Source organism: Parasteatoda tepidariorum, chromosome 1 (genome assembly GCF_982258835.1).
Source record: "Parasteatoda tepidariorum strain Cologne lab strain chromosome 1, Ptep-v5.0, whole genome shotgun sequence".
NCBI classification, from domain to species: domain Eukaryota; kingdom Metazoa; phylum Arthropoda; class Arachnida; order Araneae; family Theridiidae; genus Parasteatoda; species Parasteatoda tepidariorum.
Genome location: NC_141755.1, coordinates 84,685,050 through 84,705,986, shown reverse-complemented (window position 1 = coordinate 84,705,986; position 20,937 = coordinate 84,685,050). Strand labels below are relative to the sequence as shown.

At 29.8% G+C, this 20,937-nt stretch overlaps 1 protein-coding gene across 1 annotated transcript in view; it reads left to right on the top strand.

Annotated features, from left to right (window-relative positions):
• The window catches only part of LOC107438260 (tyrosine-protein kinase Src42A), a 51,022-nt gene that overhangs the window by 18,175 nt on the left and 11,910 nt on the right, over nt 1-20,937 (top strand). The gene's annotated exons all lie outside the window — the stretch shown is intronic.

Genomic DNA, 20,937 nt, shown 5'->3' with positions numbered 1-20,937 from the left:
GTCAGGCTCATTTACTGAGAAAAGGCTTCGATCTCGGACAGACCCGCACATATGATAAATTTTCATTAACTTTTTTTCTACATTTAAAGAAAGGTTTATTATTATAAAAGTTATTAGTATACAGTTATTAAGTATAAAAAAATTTATAAGGTATAAAAAATTTGCAGCTATCTACTATTTCTGTTAGGTGCTTTTAATTTGTAAGGCTAAATTCCAAAAGCCGAGTTAGTTGAGAATTAGTCTTAGTCTTAAAGGCCGATTGGCAATCGCAAAATCTGACCTTTATCCAATGGTCAGACTCGGACTTAGTAATCTTATGTATATTGGGCTCGGGTGATTAAAATTATTCGGGCTCGGGGACGGACTCGAACCCCAAAAAGCGAGTCCTTACTCACACCTCTGTCAAACAAGCGGTCAACATGTCATAAAGAGCTTAACGCTTTAGTAAGATGTATTAAATAAAAACTGTCCATATACAGAAATCCCGTACCATTAGCGAGTGACGCATATCAAACACTTTTTTCGTTTGAATTTTCTTTATTTTTTAATTTATCTTTTTCTTAAAAAAGAAATAAATAAATATTAGGGGAAAAAAAAGAATATTTATTCGCAAAGAAAAAATCTTTATAGAGTACTTTAGACTAATATATTATTGATTAAACAGTCGTTAATCATGAAAAGTAAATAAGGATATAATGATCTAATTATTTTTTTAAGAGAAAGTTATAAACCACTATCCACATTTTTTTATAATTTGTTTTTTTCCCCTTATCTTCTCACGTTTTTTCTCTCCGTATATCAATATCTTGGCTATAGTGAAAAAGAGCCGCCAGGAGTTGATACATTTTTTTCTTCTTAAATTGACACCATTTCGATCGTTTTCCCTATCTATAAATGGTGAAAGAAGGAAAGTTCGAAATCGTTTATCAAAATAGATTAACAAGAGTAATTTGTTGTGATAATGATGGAATTTTACGAAAGTTATGTAAATTTTACGATAAACGGAATCTAAAATGTTCTTTAAATCTTTTAGAAGATTGCGATAAAGGTGAAATATATCTTGGAAAATAAGAGTACGATATAGAAATAATTTAAAATTTATTCTTACTCTCCGTAATTTTATTTCCCTTCAAAACTTAGAATATAAGATAACATTTTAAGAAGACGGAATTAAAAAAAGAAGTTTTGAACAAGTCAAATGAAGCAAATAATTGGAGTCATGTTTACTTTATCTCACTTAGTTGCTCAACCAAAAGTGCTCGTTGTTTTATGGCACTGCGCTAATTCGTTACATTTCTTTTTTGCTAAGAAAACATTTAAACTTTCGGTGATTCTCTCTTGTAAGGTTTCATTTCTTTGATACAGTCCGTTTTCATTAGTAAGGTTTTGTTTACAAAGCATTCGTCCTTGTCGGTTCGTCAATATTACTAAAAAGTTATCTGGTACAAACCACGCCCCTTTTTTGGTATATGGGTTTCGGGCGCACGTATTCAATGGTCAGCTCTGTTTGATTTGTCTATTGTTGCTTTGTTTCTGGCGGTAATAGTTTTGTTTCGATTTTGCCAGTTCTTTATACTTGTATGAAAGTAACATCATTTGCTTTAGTAACTCTTGCGAAAGTAAACCTTTGACGTTTTTGAGAAAGTGCTGTTTTTAAATATTTTTTTTCTTTTTTGAATAACTGGAATAAAATGACTTAAAAATTATACAAACATACTTACTTATTTTTTAAAAAAACTCCATAAAATATTTTTGATATTTCTATATTGTCTTTTATTTCTTCAAGATGAATAAGTCACGTATAATCGTTGTTCAAGTTTAAAAAATGCTTCCGATATGTGGAAAGTTTATTTAGTGTGAACAATTGTATAAAGGAAATACTTTTTTTTCTTCGCGTAGACATTGTTTTTTTTTTGTTTTTTTTTGTGACATCGGTGGTTAAAAATCTGGTTGAGGAAGATATTAATAAAAAAATAAAAGAAATTCTTGTTGCCAAATAACTTTAATTATGTTGGAAACAAAAACTCAAACTAATAATAACTGTTGCATAATTGAGATTTTTTGAGATTAGATAAGACCCATTTCAAATGCTTAAAAAAAGCTCGACAAGCATTTTATCATGGCGCGAAATTTCAATTTCATTAATGCTGGTCATACTAAAATTTCTGCTTGCCTCTATTTTCTCTAAAATTTTTAGCACTTTTTAAATTAACATTCTAAGAGCCCTCAAATTTCATTCTATATAATTTTAATCTTTTACGTGTCTTATATTTTAACTTAATTCACAAAATAAAAAATCTTATTAAAATGAAGGAATCTAAATTAAAAATTGAAGTTAAATAATTATCAGTCATTAAATAAATCAGAAGTAGACTTTTCATTAAAACAGTTGGTTAAGGAAACAACTTTTTCCTAAGATAATGAAATAAAAAGGCAGTGTTTTAAGGAATGACGACTTATTTTTACAAAAATGGCAAGGATGACGCATCTATTGGGATCAAAGGGCAAGCGGGGCGGAACAATTAGAAATTTTGAATAGAAAATTAGATAAAATTTAAAGCAAAATCTGTCATTCCAAACGAAATACTAGTGTTTACATCTTTAATTGATAAGTTAATAGCAGAATTATCACTATTCTGTATTAATTACGTTTTTTCTTCTTTTTGTCTCATCAATGTCAAATTTCTTACGTAAAAGAACAGTATACATATAACACACAAAACATACATCTGAAATTAAAATTTAAATACAATCTATTGCGTATTAAATTCTAAGTTTACATTTTTGTAAACTCAGAACAAATTAGTAACGTGACACGTGAATTTTGTAAACGTGACAAAAAAAGTAACATCATTCTACGGACTACAATTCTTTCCCCGTGACATTAGAGGAGAAGAAAGGAGAGGAAAAAAAAAAACTTTTCGTAATGTTTTTAGCAAGTTTGAAGCATGATTAAAATTTAATTTTATTTATACTAAGTAATTTTATTTGTTTGTACTACACAACTGTTTTGGAAAAAAAAGTTCACTTACTAAATTGACTAATAACACGCATCGCACTTGCATGGCCTAGAGCAAGTGCACTACTTCCAAATTCTTACTATGTAAGTTAAAATAAGAAAATATTATAATAAAATATTAAAATATGCTTCATAATATGTAACATTCCCTGTGTTTAAAAAATAGCAATAGATATAAAAATTATTGAAAATGAGGCATATGTTGAAAATGAGACATATTCGGGACATTGGAACGTGTCCAAAGACACAACATGCTTTACTATCCCAAGGTGCAATCATCACGTGGTTTAAATAATATCTGAATAGACAGTTTTTATTTTCTCATAAAAACATTTGAATATTCTTTTTGTTATACTAATTTAATTTTAGTGGAATTGTGCTAATTGACTACCTACTAGCTAACTACTTAAGTTGTATAAACTAATTTAATTTAGTTTTATAAGTGAGAAATTCAAGAAATGAAAAAAGAAATTTTTTTTTTTTAGGTGAGGAAATTTTCGATGCCAACTTTTACTGTGATGTCATCGATTGGTTACGGTCATATTTAGAAATTACAATGTTAATTGTAAATGTTGCCATTAATTTCTTAAGATTTGACAATGCCTCTTGTTACAACTAAACTAATATATCTGGATACGTAGATTAAGTAGCAACACCCCATCATTTTCGCTTGACAATTTTATCTCTGCCAATTCTTTGCAGCCATACCTTCCGTCGTTCATTTCCAACAGGCAAACGATATAATTTAAAGCTTAATTTTATGTTACTAGAACACCCAAATGCGCAACAACCTGTTAGTATTAATTTAAAAATATGAAACAAATAAAGTGAAAAAAAAAACAACGCACTTCACTTCACCGTCCAAACAAGTCACAAAATGGCGACTGTTAACCCATGTGATTGTCGACAGCCAATCTAAATCGAAAGTGACAATCGAAGTTGAAAGGCGTTCGTAGACAGTAACACAAAAGAGTGCCTATAAAAATGATTATTGACTTCGCCCATTATGCAGTTAAATTTTTTTTTTTATTTCGTCTTCTTACACCATATGTGATTATTTATAGTACATCAAGATTTTCTGTAAGCATTAATCTCTTTATCGTTCCACGGATAAGAAGTAAGCCGATAAGTTTTACTTCCTGATGTGAAAACTATTCAGTCGGAAACACAAAAAACTAATTTTCTTCTCTTTTTGGAAGACAAAGGGAAGAATAATGAATTCTCGCCATTGTCAAATGAATTAAGTAGTTCATACAAGTCAAGGAGTTACATAGGTTTGAAAATTTAAAAAAATTCATATTTAAAAATATTTTTGGCAAGAATATTTTAACTAGTTATAATTAAGTAGCTCGATTATACGGACTGAATGTTTACAAATTATATAAATAGAAATTTATCAAATCATTCGCTCGTATTATGTAGTTTATTTATTGGGCGTAGTATAAGCATTGTTTGTTTTTTTCTCTTTTGGGCAAAACCAAAATATCGTTGTATGAAATTAAATCTAAACATAACGTTTTTGTGTATAACTTTTATTTAGATTAAGCTTAATTTTTACTATAATAATCCCTGTTTCACTACGTTGATATCGCGGGTAATTTTGAATATTTGAAGAAAGTGTTCCAGATTGACTATGTAAATTCTACTACCGGAGAACTGACTATAGATTTTAAGAGGGGATTTATTTTTCTTCTTGTGCAAATTATTTTGCAAGGTATTGTAAATAATTAAAATTTTACCGTAAATCGTCTCTTTGATCCAGTGGTCGGAAGCAGCGCACTACAAGTAGTGAAACTACTATAGTCGCTCCTTTTTTTTTCGTAGTTTTTAGTGTAGTGTGCTACTATAAAAAAAAAATAGTGTAGTGAGTAGTGTGATACAGAAAAAAAAAGTAGTTTGTAGCGATTCCTGGCAACTACTTTTAACGTCAGTTTAGAAAAGAAAAACTGTTTTAGCGGACCTAATTTGAGTTCGATGGGAATAAATCTTCGCGGGTCAGTCAATGGATGCAGTGAAAATGACCCTATAGCTGCAACTGAGTGTTAACAGGAATTACGTATTTACACCGCTTGACAAACTAAGGAAAACTAATAAATATGCAAAGTAGCGTTCCTGACAGCTGACCAACAACAGTAAAATCAAGTGTATGGGGGCGTGGTAGACAGTACTCGTTAACTGTAGAAAAGGCAGTACATACATTCTCTTCAATCATTCGAAAATAATTAATGTTAGGTGTTTTACCAAAATAGCACCATAGGTTATAGAACTTATTTCTGTGAAAGTCGGTGTGTTGCAATAATTAAGTGCAAAATGTTAGCAAGATATCATTCGAATTCTTATAATCGTGGACGAGCAGCTAGACGACTGGATGCATCCCCCCTAACTGCAGGCACTGTACTTTTACGTTCTTCGCCTAGGAAGATGCCGGAAGTGTTACTCATTTAACGTTACCCATTCGACACCTGTGAACCTAAGTCACGGAGGCGAGCAACGTTACCCACGCCACACTGCCACAGATACCCGTTTCATAGGGTGGGCCACATTCACACATCACACAATAGAGGACAACACACAGAGAGAAACATCCATGCCCTGAGCGGGATACGAACCCGCAGCCACTGGCTTCGCAGTCACGCACGCTAACCACTCGACCATCTGGCCGGCCACTGGAAGCAAGACCAAAATGTCACCACTGTGGCCGCAGTAATGGGAGTGTCAAAAAGTGTCATCTCACGATTAAAAAAAGACCGCTGAATGTGGAGATGCTATGCGATAGCATGCTGGAGGTCTTTGTAAGAACACCACACTTCAAGAGTAATTGTATGAATCTCCAGTAGCAAAAATAAACAGAAATGTATCGCCTAGGCAGATAACTGCAGACTTTTGCAACCACTACCAGTAAACATGTTTCTTCTAGAACCATCTCACGGCGATAAAATCAAGTTGATTTGTATGCACGTAAACCTTTTCGATGCATCCCGCTCTAACCACGCCATTGTTTAAAGATTACGTTGGTGCAGAGAGAGGTAACGTTACATCGCAGCGGTATTGCAGAGATGCATCCCGCTCTAATCATGCCATCGTTTAAAGATTACGTTGGCGCTAAGCTAGGTAACGTTACATCGCAGCGGTATTGCAGAGATGCATCCCGCTCTAACCACGCCATCGTTTAAAGATTACGTCGTTGCTGAGCGAGGTAACGTTACATCGCAGCGGTATTGTAGAGAGATTATTCTGGATTTGGTTTGTCTTTTTAGGGCTGTGGTAGATCCAGACTTTCCGTTTATGCACGATACTGCGCGGTCACACTGGTGCGCTAAGATATCGGACACGCTAGAAAGTAAAGATATTGACCGCATGCAATGGCCTGTGTACTCCTCGGACCTTAATCCTGTAGAATATGCTTAGGTTGCCCTTGGCTGACGTGTTTCGCAAAGAACACACCCTTTCGAAACCGTGCAAGAGCTGAAAACTGCCTTGAGACAGAGGAGTCGGACAATAGCACTCAAGTACTCCTTGATAGTTTGGTGGACAGCATGAATAACAGATGCAGCATGTGCATTAGTGTCCGAGGTAATCACACATTTTACTGAGGTATTCGTTTTTGTTTCATTCGGACAAGGAGATCAATTTTTCATGGCTGTTTGGAAATCGTCCAATTAGCCTCTTTTTTTTAAATTCTTAATTTGATTATTTTACGATCTCTGAACTATTTTGCATCATAATAAATGCACATTGTCTCTGTTCCTTAGCAATAGTCAAGCAGTGAAGGATCACGTATAATAAACTACCTATTACGAAAGATATATAATTAATCACTTTGGTCATATCTTCACATGAGGATGCACAATCGTGAAACAGTGCTGTTATTTCAAAAGAAGGGAAACGTATTTTCGATGTACTTAATTTCTTAAAGGTAATAAAAGAGCATTAAACAATTTAAAAATTTCAAATATTTAATTATTTTGCTTTTCGTAGTTTAAGTATTCGCTATCGAGAAAGGCCCAAAAAATTGAAAGTTAAATTAACAAATACGAAAAAAAAATGTTTTGGAATAACAAATAGGCTCGTTTAAACATGAATATATATTTCTTCATTATTCATATAATGTAAGTTCGGCCCCTTAAAGTAGTGAAATAGTTATACTACAATTCCAAAGTAGTTCGTAGTCACTACATTTTTTAAAAAAAAGTTGTAGTTAACTGCATTTGTAACAAAGTAAAATAAAGTAAGTTTTTCCGACTAGTGCTTTTACCAATTTCTAGTAAATTCTACCTGGAGTACGTGTGCTGAATTTCAATAAAATCGGTGCAATAGCTATTGAGATATCGTGTTCACATCGTAAGAAACATTTTTCTAAGGGAAGTTCTCAGTGGCTAAATTTTCAGAAAATTTTTGCTGAAAAGCAAAAGCTACGAAATATTGTTTAATTTTTTTTTCGTATGCTAAACTTAAAGTAATATAATTCTTTAATTATAGTTAAAAGAAGAAAAAAAAATCCCTCTTCTAACTAAATGCACCCTGAGATATTTTTGAAGTTTTTTTGCTTCAGAGTGTTCACTTTTGAGTATCGTGTCATGTGTAAACATGGTAAAAGTTTTTTTATTTAATACATTTTTTTCAGTCACATTATGATACCTTTAATTATTTGTGGATAAAGAACACTTGCAGGACGTACATTCTTTTATTTTGTGGAGGGAAATCATTAGATTTGAAAGAAGTGTGAAGAATTTACTAGCTGAATAGTTTCAAAAAAGAAATGAATTGTTAACATAACCTCATTCTTTTGTTGCTTAAACATTGTGCTGTAGGCAAGAAGAAAAAAAAAATTGAATTCCTCTGCTCTCTCTCTCTTTTCTATATTTGTATCACTTTCCGAACGGGTTCAACTGTGTGGAATAATTTTTATAAAACTTGCTCATTCTTGCGCAATTGTTTTCGCTGACTGAATGAAACGTGCACTGAACTTTTATAAACATGACTGGTATTCATTTCACGTATATGAATTGTTCATATTCATTCCTTGAATACGGTTTAACGGAGGTCAAGTATTTTCACACACTTTGAACAGTGCAATATATCCTATTCCATTTTTTATGATGAGTTGAATGATTTCAGTCTGATCCGCTTAGTTGAAATAATATTAAATAATTGATTTTCATATCCTCTGGGAATGTCATACTTTTCCTTTATGTATAAAAATATGATATTTTCTTACTTTAGATAATTATTATTTTTTTAAAAATTTGTATAGAAATTAGAATGTTCACTTTTTTATTATTGAAAACTAATATAGCTATTTTTGTTCCATTTTTTTTTTAAAGTAATTAAATTGTTTCCCGAGTTATATGTAGGAAGAAAGTTTACGATTCATATCTTCTGTATGTTTCATTATGGCATTGGTTATGCAACTTTAATAAACCTAATTTCTTTGTAAGTATATTCCCTTTCAGTCTTAAACATGAACATTTTCACTTATCTTTTCCAAATGATGCAAAAAAAAAAAAATTATTAAACCCATTTTAAAAAATGGTAAATTGGTATCATTTTTTTTTTTTTAATCTTTGTTGTAACAAATCTATTTGTATTTAATTCGCATCTCGGCTACAAAACACATTTGAGTTTAGGTTTGAAATTTTCAGGCCGGGTTATTCTAAAGGTAAATATATTTATTTGGATACCTTCCAGATAAATATATTTACCCTTAGAATATCCTTACTTTGCACACTTTAGATATTTGGTATCTCCTACTTAATTGAGAACGTAATGCTTTTAATTAAAAAAAAAAAAAAAAAAAAAAAAAAAAAAAAAAAAAAACGAACACTTTAATAACTTTTGATGCCATGATTGGATTTTCGTTTAGAAAAATGAAATCTTGATGATACGAGAAACTAACTTTAAATGTTCTAAAAAAATAGTGCAAATTATTTTTTAAGTTTCGAAATCAGACAAAAAAAAACGTACTTCCTCTAAATAAATATGCTTTTCCTCCTGATTTATTTAGATTCTTGACCTTTAAAATGGTGGGGTAAAATACATTCTGGCACGTTAATGTTAATTTCACTATTTGCATATTTCACCTTATATCTGGAACTAATTAAGACAGGGGTGTCAAACTCGCTGCCCGCGGGCCGCATGAGGCCCGAGATCAACATTTTTGCGGCCCAGTCAATATGTGTGACGCAAAGTAAAATTAAAATAGAAATATTAATTAGAATAGAAACTAGCTTATAAAATTATAATATATTTTATTTATAAACTATACGGATCATTTTAAATTGTACGCGCGAAAATGTAAAATTCTAATTGGCTTGCGGCACCTGCCATTCCTGGGAAACTGCATCGTATCAAAAATACGCAGAAAAAATTTCTAATCTTAGAACAGAATTTGAAACAAGGTTTAAAGATTTTAATTCTTTGGAAGACAAATTTTGTTTGTTTTCTTCGATATTCTCAATAAATATAGACTCAGTACCCAGTAATATGCAAATGGAAGTGATTGAGATTCAGTGCGACTCAAATTTGAATCCAAAATTCATTGAAGTGGGTGTGCCTGAATTTTACAAATATATATATACCTGCTAAGTTTGAAAATACTCGAAAATTCGCATATGAAATTTTTTCCATGTTTGGAAGTTACTTATCAGTGCAAACAGTTATTTTCTGTTATGAATGGAAATAAATCTCCTGTCCTAAACCGTATTAATAACGCTCACGCTGCGGCAATTTTGAAAGAAGTGGCCAATAAAATTTCTCCCGAAATAGGAAAGATAGTAGCAGAGAAGAGATGTCAAATATCAAACAATAATTTTACTTTATATATGTTTATTACAATGTACTATTGAAAATAAAAATATTTGTTTCTATGAACACTGATATTTTTTTTTTCTTTTTTTTGCGGCCCACCTAAAGTTAAGCATTGTTTATTTGGCCCACGTTAGCTTTTGAGTTTGACACCCCTGAATTAAGATAATCAAATTATTTTTACACACAATTATAAAACTCGTTCATACAAACATATGTTTACCCTAAAAATAAATTTTTATAATTATTTATTTAAGGAATTCTAATTGGCTTTAAAAAAAGAAAAAAATTGGAATTATAAGGTATAATTTTTGTTTAGTTATGTAATTTTAAATGACAAAATTCAAATACCGAACGGAGTTAATCTAATAATTCTTGAAAAATGAAAATTTAAAAACATGGCTTTTTTTATACGATTCAGCGTGGGAAAAGTAGACTATTGAGATTATAGAGTCAAGAGACTAAATCCATCAGAAAAAGAACATGTTTATTCAGAAAAAGTACGTTTCGGTTCTTTTTCGTAAATTAAAATATCGCCTGCACAAATTAAATAGTCTTAGTTCAGCCCCTGGAACATTTAAGATTGATTCTTGGTACGGGGCAATCTGATTGATAGACCAAAATTTATTGTAGCGTTCTGTTTTATTTCTATTTTGTTTTGCAAGAGTGAATATCTATTGTAAATTAATTCCAAATGCAATAGCAATTTATAAAGGTACTGTGACGTTGGTCTTCTAGTTTGCTTAAGCTTACACAGAACACAATAGTCAGTTTAAGAAAAAAAGACTGAACTGTTAGTTCAGTGTCTTTTTTTTCTTCTTATTTTGATCGATTAAGATTACTTCCTATGATTTAGTTGACTTTTACTATTCATCAACCTACAGATTTTTCTTTATTTTAAAGGTACACTTTTTCCTTCCGAAAACAAAGCAAAATAATTATTTGCAGCAATATTTTTTTCCCATCAATCATTAAACTAATACCTAGGTTGTTATCTTACAGCTCACGATACCCGACTGTAATGAATAACTCAGGATAATTTACGTTTCCAAGAAACCCATTCAACAGAAATTTCCGATTTTAAAATAGCAGTGAAATAATATTGTTATTAAAATGTTTATATGTGAACAATGAACCCTATAATCGTTTTTTTTTTCTTCTTTGTCTTTCAGAAGAAAAACACAATATATATTTATGATCCTTCTTTTTTTCATTTTATAGTTTCAGATCAAATAAGGAAGTAAAAACGTGATGATATACTAAGATACGTCTTTATTGTTAAAGCCTTGATATAACGATAAAAAATGTTATTTAGTTTGATTTTTTAAAAATAAACAATTGTCCGAAGTGTTATGTGACTCTCAATAAACTATTTTAACACTAGAGAACTACGAAGTAATATATATTTCATATAATGACTATAATCTTGGTTGAAACATTAACACGCATGCGTGATGAAAAATTATCATTTCGCAGTCAAATCGCCATTAGCCTTCAATTCGTTATTTGTATTATTTTGTAATGCATATTATATACACTCATGGACAGAAAAATTAGCGCACCAAGAAGGAGTCGTCAAAATGAAACGAAATTTTACATGCGTAATGACTACTTTGATGCAAGTAAATGATTAGAAAATCAAAGATTATCGTTTTTCTTTGATTTTCTAATCATTTACTTATTTTAAAGTAGTCATTACGTATGTAAAATTTCGTTTCATTTTGACGACTCCTTCTTAGTGCGCAAATTTTTTTGTCCATGAGTGTATATACACGCACACACAGAAGGAAAACAAGGAAAAAATTAAAAGGGAGATCCATTTTTTAAAAAAAGAAAAGCTACCAAAAAGAACAAAATTTAAAAAAAAATTTATTTTTAAAAATTAAAAATTTAGAAAACAAAGTAAAGGATAATCTGATTTTTGTAATCAGTAAAACTAGTTAATAAAATATTTTAAAATCATTTTTGCAAGATGTCAGACTAATGTGTAAACAGGGTTGGTAAGTTTTTGACACATGACGGTTTTTACCGGTTATTACCATGGTTATTACCATGGTTATTACCATGTCAAAAACCCCTCTGTCAGAAACGTCAAAAACTGTCAAAAACCCATAGTTTGGATAAAACTGTATTTTTATTTGAGTTTAACTGCTTATAATTTAAAATTAATTCATTTTTTTTGGCAATAAAATTTAAAACAAAGTTGCTATAAGATATTTAAGAACAGATTCCTGCATTTTCCCAACATGATTATATCAAAACATACTATTTGAAGTAAAATATTAGGATACTAATAAAAGTTTTCAACATTTCCAAGCATCAATTTGTTTGGCATATTACGTTACTGAAGAATGTCAAGATTGATTACTTTCATTCATAAAATCTTGCTGTGAGAAACACATGTACACATAAAAACATAAAAAGAAAGCCTCATAAGATAAACTTTTCTTATCATTTTTGTTTTCAATATTTTACACAGAAATGAGACATGAAAAAGCCTGGGAAATCCTTTTAGAGTTTCCTTGCAGCATTGCACTACCTTTTGTTATCATTATCCTCAATGATCTCGAATCCTCATTATTCTCGAATTTCAGACTCATCCATACTAAACTCAGAAATCGACTGGGCAATGAAAAATGTGCAAAATTAGTCACTTACTATCGTATGCTTCGGCACAGTTACCCCGACTACTGAACATATAATTTTGTTTGTAATTAAGTTTTGTTTAATGTGCTTTTTCAACTGAATAAAAGCTTTTAACTTGACAAAATAGCAGTAATTCTTGACATAGAGTTTGTTAGTAGTTAGAAGTTTTGTTTAGCTTATTTCTAATATTTAAGAAATGCCAAATTTTAAATTCTTCATTTTAGTTCCTGAATTTATTAATAGCTCCAAGCTTTTTTGTTTGTTTGTTTATTTCTAACAATTAAGAAGTGCAAAATTTTGAATCCTTTGCAAATCAAGCTATAATGATAAAAGTAAGTATCACTATTTTCAATAAGTATATTACAATATTTCTGTATGAATGTATATCCTTCCATAAGAATACGTGTATATAGTTGCAAAATCAATAGCAATCATTTACAACATTAATTTATAAAGGCAATTATGTGAAAATAATATATTGTCCACTATATGCCATAAATAAAAGAAAACAGTAGGTTTTTGACAGTTTTTACCGGTAAAAACACGGTTTTTACCACTGCTTTTGCCGTCAAAAACCAGTTTTTGACGGCAAAATTATTGATTTTCAAGAAATGCCGGCTTTTGGCCTGTGATGATGCAAATAATGGCGGGCGGATATGTGTTAATAGTCGATGCAGAAAATCTCTTAAGGTTATAGCAATTCGATAAAGATGAACCCCTGTATTAAGAAATAGTTTTTGGTATTTTTTATTTATTTTGGACTTAAAGCGACTTGTTGAATTATAGAAAGAATCAGTAAATTTTTTTTTTTCCATTGGGGTAAATATTGTGATTATTTAAAATTTCTAGACTAAATTACAAAATGCCTTTGAATATACGTTAAAAATGTATTTTGATTAAGCTCGTTGACGATTCTTTGCGGTTGATTTGATTTATGATTTTAATTAACTTTACTTAATGTATATCAAAAACTAAAAATAAATTTTGATTAAGATCGTGAACGATTTTCTGCTTTTGATGCTTAATTTGATTATCTGCGTTTGATGTTTTAATTAATTTTACGTAACGTGTAAAATAACTTATAGAGTTTAATATTGTCTAATAAAAACATTTTTAACACGAAAGACTGAAACTTAGTATATACCTATATTGCCCAAAAGCAGTCAAAATGACTGGATGGTAAAAGAATAACTAATGTGTAAAGAAATTTGTTTAAAATTAATTTTTAATATTTTTATATTATTTACAGTTATATAACAAGTTATTAGTAAATATTAACAGTAAAAAAATTATATGTTGTACGAAAAGTCGCAAAATTCTGGGAAATTGTGTCATTATATACATCATTGTTTTTCTAATTGAAATTAAAAATCAGTCAAAATGACTTCCTTGGGCAATCTAGTGTTAATGTATAGTTATTTAATCAAATTGTAATTTACGGTTAGCATCGTCGAGTAAACTTCTAAATCTCTTAAGTTATTCGGAAGAATTTTTTGTTTTTTTTTAGTTAATGTTAGATATTTACGGAACTTATAAAATGCTTGTGATATTTCTTTCGAGTGTGTAAAAAACCTGACATTGACAGATCATTAAGCTTCCTGAGAAAGCTGGTATAATAACAACGTCCTTTTCCCAGGGAAGACAAAAACTGATATTTCCAGTCTGGCGATATCGGCATTCTTTCTACGTTTCAAAGCACACCCGATGTTTATGAAACCAGTTCCTCTCTTACCTGCTGATGGAGGTTAATCTTAATGAAGGCGATTGTGTGGTGTGACACTGGCATCATTATCACAATCTAATGTATTGGGTTAGGGCGTCATTGTCTTTGTGAATGTCGGTACACTTTTATATGCTTAGTGACAATATCCGATCGGCACGTATTTGAAACTTTTCATGGAAGATTCCATTTTATCTTCATTGGTATTTTAAAGTTTAGAGAAAAGTAAGTTTAGGTAAGGCTAGAGTAAACGTTGAAGTTTCTAATGCCGAGAAAATGTTTTCAAAATATCTAACTGCTAACAAATCAAGGCGTGATTACTCCCCCCCCCACAGCTTAATAAAAAGTGACCTTGTGACAATTAATTTCTGCCCTGATATAGTGGCTTAAAGGGAGTTATAAAGTCTAAAAATATTAAAAAATAATTGCCTTGCAAAAGCATTAATAAAAGTGAAAATATTAAAAAAATAATGGGCTAGCAAAAGCATGAATAAAAAAAATAAAAACATAAAGAGATAAATAAAAAAAGGGCAAACGATAAAATTAGAATTCGCGATCGCAACGAACTATAGGGGGCGTTGTTGTATGAGACGCATACCTGCGATTTCTATATGAACCGTCATTCAGTTACTCTGGAGACGTCGTTAATGTAGCGTGTAGCATTGCAACGTTCCTTCTTTAATGTGGCTTATGAAATTTAAAAAAGAAAAATGCTTGATATTCTTTCTTGTACAACCGAAAACAAAATGGTATCTCTTTTTATTAGAGAAGGAATATCCAAAACACATCGAAAAAATATTTATACATTAACAGAAAAAAATATGTATATTCTTATAAGAGTTAAAACCTAATGCCCGAGAAATAGTATTACTAAATTTAATGATATAACATGAAAGGCCCATTTAAACTTCACATTCTATAGTTTTAAGAATCATACTACTTCAAAAATTAAAATGAACAAAAAGTATACATAAGCCTCATAATTTTATGAAATTTAATTTTGTAAACAAAGTTTTTTGACAACAATTTTTATCAAAAAATTTCAAGTTTCAATAAAACTCATTATTTAGAAACTAAGAAACGTAAAATAAAGAATGCTGACGAAACAAAAACAAAAAAACAATTCTTTTTTGTCGCCATTTTTAGTGCTACGAAAATTCGTCTTTGGGATTTGCCAAAAACAAAACAAGATGCAATTTTATTTTTTCAGGAGGGAAATATTTTACCGAAAAAACGAAAATGTACCAATTTCCACAACATGAAACTTTTTCTTGGTAAACGTACGTTTTGGAAATGTTATTTCATTTGGAATCTTATTTATCAGAGTTCATATGGCGATATGATTGTTTTGAATCTATGCTAAACTCTATATCGGCTCATTTTCCACCGACATCCGATTGACTATTTTGATTTTAAATAAAGTGTTTTATTTTATGAATTGTCGCAAAAATTTTAAGTGTAGATTGGTGGCACTTAAAAACCGCCAAATCTGTAGCGGCGATGGCGTTAATACGTAAGTACCGAATTTTTATTCCATACTTTTCTGAATCATATTACTTCAGACATTGGAATATACAAGAAGTATACATAAACACATAATGTTATACCATTTAATTTTTCAAAAAAAGTATTTTGAGAACAATTTTTATCAAAAAATTATAAACTAAAATACGGAAAATAAAGAATTCTTAGGATAAAAAAAACGATTTTAAGAATTCTTTACATTGAAATAAAAACTTTCATATTGTTTCTTTTTTTATTATTCTTATAGTTCTTAATCAGACGTAAAAAACCATTCTGTAGAGAACCATCATCAAATGAAAAAAAAAATATTTACAAGCAAATTTTTTATTGTAAAAATCATTGCACTTACCTGATTTATAATGCCCGGAGAATTCCAAAATGATAAGTTCCTTGTTTGAAAACTTTATTCTCAAATAATAGATACATAGTTTATCCCTTCATATTACTTTTAGATAACATACTACACAGCAAAATTTTATAATTGATATGAATTTGAATATGGAGCTAGAAACAGAATAGCTGAATTCAGCAACTAGAATTCTAGTTGAACTTATTCTTTCAAAACTAAAAAAAACTTACCAAGAAAACGATTAAAATTAATTAAGAATCAGCACAAATGGCACTATTTCAAGTAACTTGGATAATTTTTTATTGTTGTTTTCCGAATTATATGGATACAGAAATATATACTACTAGCAGGCTTCACCCCCTCTCGCTGGCGCTCACCAACCCCCGGAACTGCTTTCACAGTTCATTTCGGATTGCCTCGCAATCCAATGCTTGCTTTGCTCGCTCATTGGATACGTTCTTAACGTCTAGTTTTTGTATACTTTTTCGAATACTGAAGTTCCGAAAACTTTTCACTGTAGAAAATTCTAAACCTGTACATTTCAATATTAATTTGAAATTGCAAACAGTTCACATATTTTTATTAATCACACTATTCTAAATTTCAGTTGTTGAGATAAGTAACTGTTGTAAGTTTTGTTTCAAAGTCTTTCCCACCAGAGGGCTAAAGCCATGTGTTGTAAAACAATATGAAATAGTAGTCTGCCACTGAACGCCGGATGTAAAGCATCGGCTTTGATGAAGATAATTTTGTATTTTTAATTCTCTGAAGGGCGCCACCTTAATAATATGGAATTTGTAAAATAAATGTATATATTTTTGATTGTTGATGAAGCCCATCATTTTGTGTTTTCATCAGTGTTCAGAAGCAGAACAACTATAAGTTTTTTATTTTATCACAAAAACATAAAATGTATAAAAAACAAAGAAAAGAGTAAGAAAATGAGTATATTCATAGAAAAAGTTAAAATTGTAATATAGTATTTGTCAGTTAAAATAAAACTTTTTGTTTAAGTCATTGCTAACAATTCAAATTTCTCCGAGGCAATTCTAAAGTATAAATTAAGGTAGTATTGTTAAGTTGAAACACAATATTTTTAGTTTTGATGTCAACAATGCAATTCAATTTTTCACAAAAACGATTGTTTCCATTGTTAAGTTCAATGTCAACAATTCAAATTTTTCTGAGGCAACTCTTAACCTCTTAATATTTTTTTTTTTTATGTACACATTTCTAAATGTCAGTATTCAACCACAAAACAACTTAAAGTCCTCAAATTTAGCATGAAGCTGTAAAATGTAATGAAAGAGGGTCATAGCAATAATGAAAGTAGAAGTAAAGTTAGTACTGTAAAATTAAAACAATATTTTTAATCAATGAGCCAAGTTCTTCAAGAAGCAGTTGTAGAAGTAGGTTTTTTATTTAAAACTTTTTATAGAATTTCTTTAAGTTGTTAATTTGGACATTTGGCGATACAACACTTTTAGAATTGAAGGATTTGTTACGTCAAGCGCTCAGGTATCATAATTTTGATCTAGTTGCGCTTTTATGTCATTTTGATTTATGTTGCTAAGTTAACTTTCAAAAAATTCTATGGCTGGCAACAGCATTTTTATTTTTTAAGTTGTTTATTTTTATTTCTTTCAGAATTCGTTATTTTTTTAGCGAAATGTTTTTTAACCTAACAGAATTCTTTGCCGACTATTTTCTCTATGAATGAAGAAAATAAAGTAAATATTTAACTGCTGTGAAAAGAATCTTATTTAGTTGCACAAAGTACTTCAGCCAAAATTTGGGAGCCACGTAAGAGAATTATAAATATTATATCAGAAACACACCATTAAAAGGCAGAATGCTTTGGTGTTTTCAAAACAAAGCAAACGTTGCCACCCGCGGAAAAGAAATACAGCCAAAATTTGGGAGCCACGTAAGAGAATTATATATAATAGATATCAGAAACACACCATTAAAAGGCAGAATGCTTTGGTGTTTTCAAAACAAAGCAAACGTTGCCACCCGCGGAAAAGAAATACAGCCAAAATTTGGGAGCCACGTAAGAGAATTATATATAATAGATTCTATAACGAAGAAGAATATGCTATAACTATTACAATTCTGTATGTTCTGAATTCATATTTATTCACTGGAATGACGAAAGCAATGTTAACTTCACTTTAATTCGTAATGAATTGAAGACAGAAGAAATGCATTTTACCTTAATACACACATCTGTAACAGTATACCGAAATCGGAAGTCATCAGTTGCAAGTTTGTTGATAATAGAAATTAAAAATTATTGAGGAATTTTTCTTCAAATGTTTGGCGTGTTCTGTTCCTGAAAGATTAACTAATATTCTGGAGATTTTTTTCAATTTCTTTGGCCTTTTCCTTAGGGAAATTTTGTTTCTTATTTGCTGCTGAAAAATGGCGTCTGATTCTGTCAATGACTTTGATGGAACTAAATGAAAACGTGATAAATTAATGTCTGATATTTATAGGCTCCCGCTAGACGGCGTACTCGAGCGTTGCGATCGCGATTTAGAATTTTGAAGTTTATCCTACCCCGTTACGGGATTTTCTATATTTTATTGAACGATTATTATTAACCCTTTACGGGTAATTTAATGTCGTTACTGTATTTGTTGTGGTGTGAAATAAATGTTTTTTTTTTAATAAAACAAAAAACTGTTTCTTAATACAACTGTATACGTTACAGCGTAAGAGAAGTATGAGAACGGTTACTTTTTATTAAATATATAATTTTCGACTGAAATTATATATTAATATGTTGCAAAAAGCCGTTAAATATTTTAATAGGGGTTTAAAAACAAAACTTATCAATGGACATAAAGTATTTTATATTATTCTTATTTCTTTTTTTGAAAATACAGTATGGAAAATATTTGAAAGAAAAAGCAAATAAAGTTTTTTTTTTAATAAAAAAACAAAATAATAATTTTATACAGATGAACAGTGTGTTTTAGTATTTTGTTGCATATCATGCTTTGGATTCGAACACCGTTCGACATCTTTTCGACTTTGAGTTTACTAATTTTTGAGCTAGTTTTTGGTGAAACTTTTGATCAATGCTTATAAATTTTCTGAAAAAGTTCAAATTTATTGCATTATCCAAATGTTGACTAAAAAAATAGTCTTATTTTTTGTTGTCGCTTAAAATACAGTAAAAAGGCTTGAGAAATGGGAAACATCAGCCAGATAACAAATGGTTCAATTGAAAAATTACCTTTATGAAAGAGATCATATGCGTGAATAATAAATTGTAATTCTCTAATCTATAATAATACAAAATACGAAATATGTCACTACGCACGGGCTACTAAACTGCGCAGTAAGGGAAAAATACGAAAAATGTCACTCCGTTTGGACAACTGAAGATTCGGATTTCTCATTTATAGTAAAACTTACGGAGGCCTTTTCCTTTCTATAAGGTGTTGATTTAACGCTATCAATGTTCGCAATTTTACGGAAATGATTTAACTTTTATTTGATTAAGTTTTATTTTCGCCGAGTTTGAATGCTTTAAATTTGAAACAAAGCTGTCATTTCAAACTAATACTTATACAATGGGGCTCTGAAGAATTAGCTGGACTTGAAAACGGATTAAAAAAATAACTTAAAAAAATTTTAAAATTTATTTTTTTTAAAAAAAATCGCCAATGTGGCGAGATTTACCCTCCTACAAGAAAAATAATTAAAATCATTTAACGAGTCTCAATTTTTACCTATTTTTATATGTCCGTAGCGTTGAAATAATTACCTATTTTTATATGTCAATGTAGCGTTGAAATAACTTTACAATATTAAAAAATAAAGATAAAAAAAACGACTTTCATTCTGGGCTTTTCTCATTTTTGATATTTTGAGCCGTTTTCCAATTTAGTATAGAAGGCACAAGCTAAAAATTGACAAACGTAAACAGTCATAAATAATTGTTGCATACTCACAATAATTATGAAAATAGCATATTATTCGCTAAAAGTAAAATGCGTTATTTCTCAACAGAGGCATTCAGACATCAGAGCCTTTGAAGGAAAACCAGTTTTAGAATTACTGAATGAATATTTTGTTATTATAAACTACAAAGCTCCATCAACAATACATCTGGAAATTTGAATAAATAATAAATTTCTATGCTTCCACGGTTTTAAAGATTTGTAGTTACCTAAAAAAATATTTTTTACTTCAAAAATTTGAATTTTCACCAACACTTACAAGTTGCTTATACTTTCATACTTATTTTCATCGACCTGTAAAAAGAAATATATTTTTATAACAGGATATCACGGTAAAATAATTATAGTAATAAAATTATTAAAAGCAGCGATTTTTTTAAAGCGATTTAATTCAAAAAATTAAAACAGGCAATGATAAAAAAAAAATTTCAATTGCAGGTACATTTAAATTAAGCCTTATATACATAAAATTTGTATCTACTGTCAGGTGGTGATCCTCTATTTAATAAGTATGGAAAATGCCATATTTTCAAGCTTTAATCGTACTTTTGATAAGAATTTACTGAGATATTTTTTGGTTTGCATGTTACTATTTAATATTTCTTTGTGTATGATTTATGTAATTTTTAATTGATTCGGTGAATTTGGTTTGATTTAATTGAAAGGGTATGAATAAAAATGCAAAAAGTGAGGAAATTTTTTATTGTGCAATTTTAAAAATTTACACTTAAATGAATATAAATTAATCTTTAGTGGAAAATTTTAAAGAATGTAATAACTTTAAAAACAGTCAATAACTAATATTTTTACTCAATGATTCAGTTTAGATAAAACACACCTGACTTTTAAAAAAATCTGATTTTTATTCATTCATTGTTGTTGTATATGCCTGTTAAGGCAG